The sequence below is a fragment of the Heterodontus francisci genome, chromosome 33, assembly GCF_036365525.1.
Source record: "Heterodontus francisci isolate sHetFra1 chromosome 33, sHetFra1.hap1, whole genome shotgun sequence".
Lineage (NCBI taxonomy): Eukaryota > Metazoa > Chordata > Chondrichthyes > Heterodontiformes > Heterodontidae > Heterodontus > Heterodontus francisci.
The window spans coordinates 13,779,056-13,793,609 of NC_090403.1; the positions used below are offsets into that span (position 1 = coordinate 13,779,056).

At 45.1% G+C, this 14,554-nt stretch overlaps 1 protein-coding gene across 6 annotated transcripts in view; it reads right to left on the reverse strand.

Annotated features, from left to right (window-relative positions):
• The window catches only part of strada (STE20 related adaptor alpha), a 119,723-nt gene that overhangs the window by 12,965 nt on the left and 92,204 nt on the right, over positions 1–14,554 (reverse strand). The window lies entirely within an intron of this gene.

Below are 14,554 nucleotides of genomic sequence, written 5' to 3' on the forward strand. Positions count from 1 at the left end.
TCAGGTGCAACCCATCCGACCTGTACAAGTCCCATCTCCCCCAGAGCCGATCCCAATGTCCCAGGAATCTGAAACCCTCCCTCCTGCACCATCTTTCCAGCCACACATTCATCTGTCTTATCCTTCTATTTCTATACTCACTTGCGCGCGTCACTGGGGATAATCATGAGATGACTAATTTTGAGGTCCTGCTTACTAATTTCTTACCTATCTCCCTAAATTCTGACAGCAGGACCACATCCCTCTTTCTCCTATGTCGTTGGTTCCGATGTGGACCATGACTGCTGGCCGTTCACCCTCCCCCTTCAGGATGTTCTGCAGCAACTCAGTGACATCCTTCACCCTGGCGCCAGGGAGACAACACAGCATCCTGGATTCACGTCTGTGGCCACAGAAATGCCTGTCTGTTCCCCTGACTATTGAATCACCTATCACTATGGCTCTTCCAGTCTTCCTTGTTACCCCCCTGTGCAGCTGAGCCACCTGTGGTGCCATGGACTTGGCTCTGGCTGCACTCCCCAGGTGAAGCATCACTTTCCTCAGTATTCATAACTGAATACCTGTTGAAGAGTGAGATGCACTCAGGGGTCTCCTGCGCTACCTGCCTGATTCTTTTTGACTGCCTAGTGGTCACCCATTCCCTCTCTCCCTGCATTCTCTTAAGCTGTGGGGTGATCACATCTATAAACGTGCTATCCACGTAGCTCTAATCCTCATGAATGCACCGCAGTGTCGCCAACTGCCGCTCATGTTCCAAAACCTCAAGCTGCCGCAATTGACAACACTTCCTGCACAGATGGTTCTCCAGCAGACGGGAAGCATCCTGGAACTCACACATAGTACAAGAGGGGCACTCTTGAGGTTGAAGCACACCTACCATTCCTTTATTTATTAGTTGACTGTTTGTTACTGCTAAAAGAAAACCTTACCAATACTACAACACCTTAGAATTATTAATAAAACCTTAGTAGTACTGATAAATCCTGCTAATAATCAATACAGTTCACTAGTTAAAATAAAGCTTACTCAAAAAATACTTACAGGCTACTCACTTTTTCCTTATTAATACTTAATTTTTACTTTTTTTATACTGCCACTATCACCCAGCAATTTACACATGCACCCTAACAATAGTGCACTAACCCAGCTGTTTACTGATACTCCCTAACAGCAGTTACTCACCAACCAATCACCTTGCAGCTTTCCTGTAATGTCACTGTTCACTGTGTTTTCAACCTCCGGCATGCCTGGACTCCTCTCCGCTGCTCTCCCGGAAGGCAAGTGCTGTAAGCCGCGATCCTTGGGCTGTATTTATCGCTCCCCGCTCTGTGTTCTTCCCGCAGGTCCGCTCCTCTCCCAGAACCTAAGTGATATTCACTCCACGCGCTATCAAGAAATGGCTGAAGGCACTGGACACTGAAAAGGCTATGGGCCCTGACAACATTCCGGCAATAGTACTGAAAACTGTGCTCCAGAACTTGCGGCAACCCTAGCCAAGCTGTTCCAGTACATCTACAACACTGGCATCTACCCAGCAATGTGGAAAATTGCCCAGGTATGCCCTGTGCACAAAAAAAAAGGACAAGTCCAACCCTGCCAATTACCACCCTATCAGTCTACTCTCATTCATCAGTAAAGTATTGGAAGGGGTCGTCAAGAGTGCTATCAAGCGGCAGTTGCTCAGTAATAACCTGCTCAGTGACGCTCAGTTTGGGTTCCGCCAGGGCCACTCAGCTCCTGACCTCACTACAGCCTTGGTCCAAACATGGACAAAAGAGCTGAACTCAAAAGGTGAAGTGAGAGTGACTGCCCTTGACATCAAGGCAGCATTTAACTGAGCATGGCATCAAGGAGCCCGAGCAAAATTGGAGTCAATGGGAATCAGGGAGAAAGCTCTCTGCTGGCTGGAGTCATATCTAGCACAAAGGAAGACGGTTTTGGTTGTTGGAGGTCAATCATCTCAGCCACAGGACATTACTGCAGGAGTTCCTCAGGGTAGTCCTAGGCCCTACCATTTTCAACTGCTTCATCAATGACCTTCCCTCCATCATAAGGTCAGAAGTGGGGATATGCGCTGATGATTGCACAATGTTCAGCAATATTCGCGACTCCTCAGATACTAAAGCAACCCACATCCATATGCAGCAAGACCAGGACAACATCCAGACGTGGGCTGATAAGTGGCAAGTAACAATCGTGCCACACAAGTGGCGGGAAATGACCATCTCAAACAAGAGAGAATCTAACCATCTCCCCTTGACATTCAATGGCATTACCATCGCCGAATCCCCTATCAACATCCTGGGGGGGTGGGGGGGGATCACCATTGACCAGCAACTGAACTGGAGCAGGCACATAAATGCTGTGGCTACAAGAGCAGGCCAGGAATTCTGTGGCAAGTAATTCATCTCCTGATTCCCCAATGCCTGCCCACCATCTACAAGGCACAAGTCAGGAGTATCATGGAATACTCTCCACTTGCCTGGATGAGTGCAACTCCAACAACACTCAAGAAGCTTGACACCATCCAGGACAAAACAGCCTGCTTGATTGGCATCCTATCCACCACCTTCAACATTCACTCCTTCCACCACCAACGCACAGTGGAAGCAGTGTGTACCATATACAAGATGCACTGCAGCAACTCACCAAGGCTCCTTCAACACCACCTTCCAAACCTGTGACCTCTACCACCTAGAAGGACAAGGGCAGCAGATGCATGGGAATACCACCACCTGCAAGTTCCCCTCCAAGCCACACACCATCCTGACTTTGAACTATATCGCTGTTCCTTCACTGACGCTGGCTCAAAATCAGGGAACTCTCTTCCTGACAGCACTGTGAGTGTGCCTACACCCAAAGGACTGCAGTGGTTCAAGAAGACGGCTCACCATTACCTTCTAAAAGGCAATTAGGATGGGCAATGAATGCTGGCCTAGCCAGCGATGCCTACATCCCACAAACGAATAAAAAAAGCAATGTTCCAAATACTATATGTAATTAAATAATTCAATACATGAGGGAAATAAACTTGCAGGGATATGGGATAGGGTGGGGGAATGGGACCGACTGGATTGTTCTACAGAGAGCTGGCACAAACTCGATGGGCTGAATGGCCTCCTTCTGTGCCGTAATGACTCGATAAACATCATCGCACGGCTCACGGGACACAAGAGGTCTGCATCTCCCAATATATGGGCACATGAGTTAGAAATCCCAGAATTAAAATTTGTCTTCATCTTTTCCTTCATTTTTTATTAATCTCCCTTTATTTACCACCATTTCCGCTTCAATTATCTCTCCTCTCAGCTCCCTTTAGTTCTTTCTCCAATATTCCTGCAGAAGACCAGAGTCGCCAATGGGGGGTTTTATTGAGTACAGGTCACATTATTTGCTCTGCTGGTTGCTATTCTGCAACAACTGAACATGGTTCATCTGGAGTTTAGCACCAGTTCCCAAATCTCTCAGTCTCTCCTTTAGTTATTTTGATTACCTTCATTATACTTTATTCCAATGTGTAAGAGTTTGCACTACTCTGTCCTGAATTTCATCTGCCATAGTTCCTGAATTCAGGTCATTTATGTAGCTCATAAATAGCAGTCCAAGGCTGGAACCTGAATATTGAAGGGTATTTGACATTTTGAAAAGATAGGAAGCTAGAAAAAAGTGGTGGGGTAGCTTTGTTAATTAGTACAATAGCGAGAGATGACCTTAGCTTGGAAGAGCAAACTGTGGAATCAGTTTGGGTAGAGATAAGAAATAGGAAAGGTAAGAGGGCACATGTGGGAGAGGTTTATAGGTCCCCTAACAGTTGCTACACTGTAGGACAGAGTATACAAGAAGAAATAAATGGGGTGTGTAAGAAAGGTACTGCAATAGTCATGGATGACTTTAATCTACATGTAGAATGAGTGAAGCAGATTGGCAAAGGTCGCCTGGAAAATGAGTTCAGAGTGTATTTGGGACAATTTCTTACAGTAGTATGTTCAACAGCCAACCAGGGAGCAGGCTATACTAGACCTGGTAATGTGCAATGAGACAGGATTAATCAACAACCTCATGGTAAAGGAGCCTCTAGGAAACAGTGATCACAACATGATCGAATTTCACCTTCAGTTTGAAAGGAACATGTGTGGGTCTAAGACGAGTGTTTTAAATCTAAATAAAGGTAATTGCAAGGGTATGAAGGCAGCGCGAGCAAAAGTGAACTGAGAAACTAGGTTAAAAGGTAGGACAGTAGAGATACAGTGGCAGACTTTTAAGGAGATATTTAATAACTCACAGCAAAGGAGGATACAAGTAACATCCTAGAAATAGCTGTAAATCAGGAAATGGAAGGGAGAAAGGAACACAAGAAAATTACAATCACCAGGGAAGTAGTACTGAGCAAACTGTTGGAGCTGCGGGCTGACAAGTCCCCGTGTTCTGATGGACTTCATCCTCGGGTCCAAAAAGAAGTGGCTAGTGAGATGTGTTAGTTTTAATTTTCCAGAATTCCCCAGATTCGGCGAAGGTTCCATTAGGTTGGAAAATAGTCAATGTAACTCCTTTATTCAAAAATGGAGGGATACAGAAAGCAAGAAACTACAGGCAAGTTAACTTAACATCTGTCTCAGATGTTAGAAACTATTATTAAAGACGTTATAGCAGGATATTTAGAAAAATTCAAGGTAATCAGGCAGAGTCAACATGGTTTTGTGAAAGGGAAATCATGTTTAACCAATTTATTGGAGTTCTTTGAAGAAGTAACATGTGCTGTGGATAAAAGAGAACCGATGGATGTACTGTACTTGGATTTCCAGAATGCAGAAAGGATGTAGTTGCACTGGAGGCAGTTGACGGGAGGTTCACTAGATTGATTCCAGAGATGAGGGGTTTATCTTATGAAGAGAGATTGAGCAATTTAGGCCTTTAATCTCTAGAGTTTAGAAGAATGAGAGGAGATCTAATTGAGGTATATAAGATGATTAAGGGGATTGACAAAGTAGACGTAGAGAGGATGCTACGTCTTGTGGGGCAATCTAGAACGAGGGGTCATAGTTTTATGAAAAAGGGTAGCAGATTTAAAACAGAGATGAGGAGAAATTACTTCTCTCAAAGGGTCATTAGTCTGTGGAATTCGCTACCCCAGAGTGCAGTGGATGCCGGGACATTGAGTAAATTTAAAGAGGAGATAGACAGAATTTTAATTAAATAATGTGTTGAACGGTCATGGAGAACGGGCAGGAAAGTGGAGTTGAGGCCGAGATGAGATCAACCATGATCGTATTGAATGGCGGAGCAGGCTCAAGGGGCTCAATTGCCTACTCCTGCTCCCAGTTATGTTCTTATGATCTTATCGAATGACAGAGCTGATTCGAATGGCTGAATAGCCTACCTCTGCTCCTAAGTCCTACGTTCCTAGTAGGTCACTCATTGCACTACTCCAAAGCTGACATCATTCCTCTACCTGGTATCCAACGCTCTTCCAAGTTAGACTTAGTGTTCATTTTTTTTCTGACGAATTAAACTTCAGCTGCCACTGTTCTGTGCACTTGCATATTATCCAGCTCCATCTGTAATTTATAAACTGTGTCCTCTTGCCTTCCTCAACACACTAAACCCTTTCTCCTGCACCTGCATTATCCAAGTCCTTCAGATCAGTACCATTTCATAGTTCCCAATCATCGATTTGTGAGTGCTTCTCATACTCATTTATATACACCAAGAGATAACAGACAGGGTTGGTGAGGGTATCGCTGTTGATGTGGTGTACATGGACTTCCAAAAGGCATTTGATATAGTGCCACACAACAGACTTGCAAGCAAAGTTATAGCTCATGGAATAAAAGGGACAGCAGCAACATGGATACGAAATTGGCTAAGTGATAAAAAAGAGAGTCGTGGTGAATGGATGTTTTCAGACTGGAGGAAGGTTTGTAGTGAAGTTCCCCAGGGGTCGGTGTTGGGACCCTTGCTCTTTTTGATCCATATTAATGACCCAAACCTTGGAGTACAGGGCACAAATTCAAAATTTGCAGATGATATGAAACTTGGAAGCATTGAGAAATGTGAGGTGGGTAGTGTAGAACTTAAAAAAGGACCTTGACAGAAATCTTTGCATCCTCATTGGCTACAGGTGAGGTCCCAGAGGACTGGAGAATAGCCAATGTTGTTCCTTTGTTTAAGAAGGGTAGCAAGGATAATCCAGGAAATTATAGGCCGGTGAGCCTTACGTCAGTGGTCGGGAAATTATTAGAGAGGACTCTTCGGGACAGGATTTACTCCCATTTGGAAACAAATGAACTTATTAGCGAGAGGCAGCATGGTTTTGTGAAGGGGAGGTCGTGTCTCACTAACTTGATTGAGTTTTTTGAGGAAGTGACGAAGATGATTGATGAAGGAAGGGCAGTGGATGTTATCTTCATGGACTTCAGGAAAACCTTTGACAAGGTCCTTCATGGTAGACTGGTACAACAGGTGAAGTCACATGGGATCAGAGGTGAGCTGGCAAGATGGATACAGAACTGGCTCAGTCATAGAAGACAGAGGGTAGCAGTGGAAGGGGGCTTTTCTGAATGGAGGGATGTGACTAGTGGTGTTCTGCAGGGATCAGTGCTGGGACCTTTGCTCTTTGTAGTATATATAAATGATTTGGAGGAAAATGTAGCTGGTCTGATTAGTAAGTTTGCGGACGACACAAAGGTTGGTGGAGTTGCGGATAGTGATGAGGATTGTCAGAGGATACAGCAGGATATAGATCAGTTGGAGACTTGGGCGGAGAAATGGCAGATGGAGCTTAATCCGGACAAATGTGAGGTAATGCATTTTGGAAGGTCTAATGCAGGTGGGAGGTATACAGTAAATGGCAGAACCCTTAGGAGTATTGACAGGCAGAGAGATCTGGGCGTACAGGTCCACAGGTCACTGAAAGTGGCAACGCAGGTGGATAAGGTAGTCAAGGCGGCATACGGCATGCTTGCCTTCATCGGTCGGGGCATAGAGTATAAAAATTGGCAAGTCATGCTGCAGCTGTACAGAAGTTTAGTTCGGCCACACTTAGAACATTGCGTGCAATTCTGGTCGCCACACTACCAGAAGGACGTGGAGGCTTTGGAGAGGGTACAGAAGAGGTTTAACAGGATGTTGCCTGGTCTGGAGGGCATTAGCTATGAGGAGAGGTTGGATAAACTCGGATTGTTTTCACTCGAACGACGGAGGTGGAGGGGCGACATGATAGAGGTTTACAAAGTTATGAGCGGCATGGACAGAGTGGATAGTCAGAAGCTTTTTCCCAGGGTGGAAGAGTCAGTTACTAGGGGACATAGGTTTAAGGTGAGAGGGGCAAAGTTTAGAGGGGATGTGCAAGGCAAGTTTTTTTTTACACAGAGGGTGGTGAGTGCCTGGAACTTGCTGCCGGGGGAGGTGGCGGAAGCAGGTACGATAGCGACGTTTAAGAGGCATCTTGACAAATACATGAATAGGATGGGAATAGAGGGATACGGTCCCTGGAAGTGTAGAAGGTTTTAGTTTAGGCAGGCTTGGAGGGCCGAATGGCCTGTTCCTGTGCTGGACTGTTCTTTGTACTTTGACATACACAAGTTGGTGGAATGGGCAGACAAATGGCAGATGAAGTTCAATGCAGAGAAGTGTGAAGTGATTCATTTTGGTAGGAAGAACAGAGACAAAAAAAATAAAACTCAGGAGCAGAGGGACCTGGGTGTATATGTGCATAAGACATTGAAGGTTGCAGGTCATGTTGAGCGTGCGGTTAATAAAGCATACAGTATCCTAGGCTTTATTAACAGGGAGCAAAGAGTTTGTGTTAAACTTGTATTAAACACTGGCTCGGCCTCAAATGGAGTACTGTATCCAGTTCTGGGTGCCACACTTTAGGAAAGATGTGAAAGCATTGGAGAGAGTGCAGATTCATGAGAATGGCACCAGGGATGAGGAACTTCATTTATGAGGATAGATTGGAGAATTTGGGGCTGTTTTGCTTGGAGAAGAGAAGGCTGAAAGGAGATTTGATAGAGGTATTCAAAATCATGAGGGGTCTGGACAGTGTAGATAGGGAAAATTTGTTCCTGCTCATGAAAGGATCAAGAATGAGATGGCACAGATTTAAGGCAATAGGCAAAAGAAGCAATGGCAACACAAGGAAAAGCTTTTTCACTCAGCGAGTGGTTAGGATCTAGAATGTCCTGCCAGACCATGGTGAAGACAGGTTCAATCGAGGCATTCAAAAGAGAATTAGATAGTTATCTGAAAAGAAAGAATGTGCAGGGTTACAGGGAGAAGGCAGGGAATGGCTCTGAGTGAATTGCTCATTCGGAAAGACAGTGCAGACGTGATGGGCCGAATGGTCTCCTTCTGTGCTGTAGTGATTCTGTGATAATAGTTAAGCCTATCCTTCACATTATTTCATTCTCATTTGGTTGACTCCGAACACAGGCCTATTCTTATGGATCAAACCTTTACCCATGTATACTCCCTTGCTCCACACTGTCCTTTTGTTCAGAATTACTCTCCCTTTGCCTCTGTCCCCATCATAGGTGTCAGGAAATGTATATGGTCAGCAAACAAAGACCCTGGGGTTTTCATATAATGGTTCATCCTATTGACCCCGATACTGGTTTCCATTCCCCAATCTCCTTCTGTAAATCCTGGATTGTTTGTGTCTTCCAGAGACCATTCTTCCCCCTGTACGTTACAGGGTGTAGCCAGATGATCCTTAGCACTTCTCTGCTTCAGCAACACATTTGCCAATCCAGGATATTCCACATCCTGTACGTTGTACATATCATAGGCTATCTCTGGATCCCACCGTTCCTACTCGCCCAGCTGCCGTGCTACTAACAAGTTCTAAGTCTGCACTATTTTCTCTGCTCACCTACCCTGGTAGTGGTGACACAGGTCTGCTACTTACTGGCACCGAATGTCTTCTCAGCTCAAATTCACTGTCACTGTTTCAGAAATAACGGAGTATTTTAATTACTGCTTCTTTTCAAAAAATGGTAATCTTGTTTCTCACAAACCATCTCTTGCATTACCACTTTCATCACCACTCCTATTTCAGCAGCCATCAGACAGGGGCCTCTTCTGTCATTTGCCTACAGAATTATGCCTATATATTGAATTTTCTTTGCCTGGCATTTTTTTTCAGGCCACTTGTACTTTACCCCTAACAAAGTCTGCCAATGAGTTGAAGTTACTCAGCTCAAACTCACTGTCACATTTTTACAGTCAGCCTCCAGGGCCTCTAGCAGCCTTACAGCTGAGATTCACAACAGCGTTTTTTTTTTAAAGTAGTAATACCTGATGTCCCATAGTACTGATTAGGGTATCAGCAGTAACACCTCTGACTGAGCTTGCTCATAAATTGAGCGTCAAGCTTACTCAGTGGCTGCCCAGCCTGACTTGGTTGAGGCCCTCATCTTACTTAAAACATCATTTAGAATTCAATCTTTAAATGATTAGTTACTTCAACTTTCAGTCTTTGATGTGGAATTGTAAAGACTGGCTTCTGTGTTTGTTCTTATTTCATAACACTCAGCAAACATTTATTCTGGTCAGAAGGAAGGACTCGATGAGAACGATGAACCATCCGTGGATAACAAAGGAAGTTAAGGAGAGTATCAAATCAAAAACAAAGGCATACAAAGCAGCAAAAGCTAGTGGTAGGCCAGAGGTTTATGAATTTTTTTTAGAAACCAGCAGTGGATGATTAAAAAACCAATAAAGAGGGAGAAAATTGACTCAGAGTAAATTGGCAAGAAATATAAAAACAAACAGTAAGAGCTTCTTTCTACAGGTATATAAAAAGGAAGAGAGTCACTAAAGTAAGTGTGGGACTCTTAGACGATGAGACTGGGGAATTAATAACAGGGAACAGGGAAATGGCAGATAATTTAAACCAGTATGTTGCATCGGTCTTCACACTATAAACATCCCAACAATAATAGATAAGCAAGGAGTAAATGGAAGGGAGGAACTTGTAACAATCTCTATCACGAGGGACAAGGTGCTGGACAAACTGATGGGACTAAAGGCTCCAGGACCTGATGGCCTGCATCCAAGGGTTTTAAAAGAAGTGGTTGCAGAGATAGTGGAGGCATTGATCATAATATATCAAAACTCACTGGATTCCGGTAGGGTACCAGCAGATTGGAAAATCGTTAATGTGACACCACTATTCAAGAAAGGAGGGAGACAGAAAGCAGGAAACTACAGACCAGTTAGCTTAACATCTGTCATTGGGAAAATGCTAGAGTCCATTATTAAGGAAGAAATAGCAGGACATTTAGAAAAACATAATGCAATCAAACAGAGTCAACATGGTTTTATGAAAGGGAAATCATGTTTGACAAATTTGTTGGAGTTCTTTGAGGATATAACAAGCAGAGTGGATAAAGGGGAACATTGGATTTTCAGAAGGCGTTCAATAAGGTGCCACATAAAAGGTTATTGCACAACATAAGAGCTCAGGGTACTGAGGGTACTGTGTTTGCATGGTTTGAGGACTGGCTAACACAGAGAAGGCAGAGAGTCGGGATTAATGGGTCTTTTTCAGGTTGGAAAGCCGTAATTAGTGGGGTGCCACAAGGATCAGTCCCAGGGCCTCAACTATTTACTATCTATATTAGTGACTTGGAGGAAGGGACAGAGTGTAGTGTATCCAAATTTTCTGACTATACAAAAATAGGTGGGAAGGCATATTGTGATGAGGACACAAAGAATCTGGAAAGGGATATAGATACTTAAGTGAGTGGGCAAAAACTTGGCAGATGGAGTTCAATGTGGGAAAGTGTGAGGTCATCCACTTTGGTAGGAAGAATAAAAAGGCAGATTATTTAGTTGGAGAAAGACTACAAAATACTGCAGTACAGAGGGATCTGGGTGTTCTTGTACATGAAACACAAAAAGGTAGCATGCAGGTGCAGCAAGTAATTAGGAAGGCAAATGGAATTTTGGCCTTTATTGTTAGGGGGTTAGAGTTTAAAAATAGGGAAGTCGTGTTATAACAGTACAGGGTGAGGCCACAGCTGGAGCACTGTGTACAGTTCTGGTCCCCATATTTAAGGAAGGATATACTAGCATTGGAGGCAGTTCAGAAAAGGTTCACTAGGCTGATTCCTGGGATGAAGGTGTTGTCTTATCAAGAATGGCTAAACAGGTTAGGCCTTTATTCATTGGAGTTTAGAAGAATGAGAGGTGATCTTATTGAAACATATAAGATTCTAAGCTAGACCTCATTGTCACAAGGCGAGCCGCCTTAAACAGTGTTCAAATCACACGCAGCTTCCACAGTGCGGACTGCGACACCGACCACTCCCTGGTGTGCAGCAAGGTTAGACTCAGACCAAAGAAGTTGCATCATTCCAAGCAGAAGGGCCACCCGCGCATCAACACGAGCAGAATTTCTCACCCACAGCTGTTACAAAAATTTCTAAATTCACTTGTAACAGCCCTTCAAAACACTCCCACAGGGGATGCTGAGACCAAGTGGGCCCACATCAGAGACGCCATCTATGAGTCAGCTTTGACCACCTACGGCAAAAGTGCGAAGAGAAATGCAGACTGGTTTCAATCTCATAATGAAGAGCTGGAACCTGTCATAGCCGCTAAGCGCATTGCACTGTTGAACTACAAGAAAGCCCCCAGTGATTTAACATCCGCAGCACTTAAAGCAGCCAGAAGCACTGCACAAAGCACAGCCAGGCGCTGCGCAAACAACTACTGACAACACCTATGCAGTCATATTCAGCTGGCCTCAGACACCGGAAACATCAGAGGAATGTATGATGGCATGAAGAGAGCTCTTGGGCCAACCATCAAGAAGATCGCCCCCCCCTCAAATCTAAATCAGGGGACATAATCACTGACCAACACAAACAAATGGACCGCTGGGTTGAGCACTACCTAGAACTGTACTCCAGGGAGAATGCTGTCACTGAGACTGCCCTCAATGCAGCCCAGCCTCTACCAGTCATAGATGAGCTGGACATACAGCCAACCAAATCGGAACTCAGTGATGCCATTGATTCTCTAGCCAGCGGAAAAGCCCCTGGGAAGGACAGCATTACCCCTGAAATAATCAAGAGTGCCAAGCCTGCTATACTCTCAGCACTACATGAACTGCTATGCCTGTGCTGGGACGAGGGAGCAGTACCCCAGGACATGCGCGATGCCAATATCATCACCCTCTATAAAAAAAAAACAAAGGTGACCGCGGTGACTGCAACAACTACCGTGGAATCTCCCTGCTCAGCATAGTGGGGAAAGTCTTTGCTCGAGTCGCTCTGAACAGGCTCCAGAAGCTGGCCGAGCGCGTCTACCCTGAGGCACAGTCTGGCTTTCGTGCAGAGAGATCGACCGTTGACATGCTGTTCTCCCTTCGTCAGATACAGGAGAAATGCCGTGAACAACAGATGCCCCTCTGCATTGCTTTCACTGATCTCACCAAAGCCTTTGACCTCGTCAGCAGACGTGGTCTCTTCAGACTACTAGAAAAGATCGGATGCCCACCAAAGCTACTAAGTATCATCACCTCATTCCATGACAATATGAAAGGCACAATTCAACATGGTGGCTCCTCATCAGAGCCCTTTCCTATCCTGAGTGGCGTGAAACAGGGCTGTGTTCCTGCACCCACACTTTTTGGGATTTTCTTCTCCCTGCTGCTTTCACATGCGTTCAAGTCCTCTGAAGAAGGAATTTTCCTCCACACAAGATCAGGGGGCAGGTTGTTCAACCTTGCCCGTCTAAGAGCAAAGTCCAAAGTACGGAAAGTCCCCATCAGGGAACTCCTCTTTGCTGACGATGCTGCTTTAACATCTCACACTGAAGAGTGCCTGCAGAGTCCCATCGACAGGTTTGCGGCTGCCTGCAATGAATTTGGCCTAACCATCAGCCTCAAGAAAACAAACATCATGGGGCAGGATGTCAGAAATGCTCCATCCATCAATATTGGCGACCACGCTCTGGAAGTGGTTCAAGAGTTCACCTACCTAGGCTCAACTATCACCAGTAACCTGTCTCTAGATGCAGAAATCAACAAGCGCATGGGAAAGGCTTCCACTGCTATGTCCAGACTGGCCAAGAGAGTGTGGGAAAATGGCGCACTTACACGGAACACAAAAGTCCGAGTGTATCAGGCCTGTGTCCTCAGTACCTTGCTCTATGGCAGCGAGGCCTGGACAACGTATGTCAGCCAAGAGCGACGTCTCAATTCATTCCATCTTTGCTGCCTCCAGAGAATACTTGGCATCAGGTGGCAGGACCGTATCTCCAACACAGAAGTCCTCGAGGCGGCCAACATCCCCAGCTTGTACACCCTACTGAGTCAGCGGCGCTAGAGATGGCTTGGCCATGTGAGCCGCATGGAAGATGGCAGGATCCCCAAAGACACATTGTACAGCGAGCTCGCCACTGGCATCAGACCCACCAGCCGTCCATGTCTCCGCTTTAAAGACGTCTGCAAACGCGACATGAAATCCTGTGACATTGATCACAAGCCGTGGGAGTCAGTTGCCAGCGTTCGCCAGCGCTGGCGGGCAGCCATAAAGACAGGGTTAAAATGTGGCGAGTCGAAGAGACTTAGTAGTTGGCAGGAAAAAAGACAGAGGCGCAAGGGGAGAGCCAACTGTGCAACAGCCCCGACAAACAAATTTCTCTGCAGCACCTGTGGAAGAGCCTGTCACTCCAGGCGCTGCTTCACAAACCACTGACCACCTCCAGGCGCGTATTCATTGTCTCTCGAGATAAGGAGGCCCAAAAGAAAAGAAAAGAAAGAAGAGTTTAAAAATAGGGAAGTCGTGTTATAACAGTACAGGGTGAGGCCACACCTGGAGTACTGCGTACAGTTCTGGTCCCCATATTTAAGGAAGGATATACTAGCATTGGAGGCAGTTCAGAAAAGGTTCACTAGGCTGATTCCTGGGATGAAGGTGTTGTCTTATCAAGAATGGCTAAACAGGTTAGGCCTTTATTCATTGGAGTTTAGAAGAATGAGAGGTAATCTTATTGAAACATATAAGATTCTAAGGGGGCTTGACAGGGTAGATGTTGAGAATATGTTTCTACTGGTGGGGGAATCTCAAACTCGGGGACATAGTTACAGAATAAGGGGGTCACATATTTAAAACTGGGATGCGAAGGAATTTCTTCTCTCAGGAGGGTGGTGAATCTCTGGAATTCTCTAGCTCACAGAATTGTGGAGGCTAGGTCACTAAATGTATTTAAGGAGGAGAGAGATAGATTTTTGAAATCTCGGGGAGTCGAGGGTTAGGCGGAATAGGCCCGAAAGATGAACTGAGGCCTGGGATAGGTCAGCCATGATCTTATTGAATGGCGGGGCAGGCTTGAGGGGCTGAATGGCCTACTCCTGCTCCTATTTCTAATGTTCTCATGATCTGGAAATTGATTCTTGATTCAATTAGTCTTGGATCAATGTAAGCCCTTCCTAACTATGTGATGAATAAAACACCATGGTTAGCACAGATCAAGTTTCATTTTAAAAAACTAAAGGGAAGATAGTGAGTATTCTGTGATTGAATTAAATTATGTATGTCAA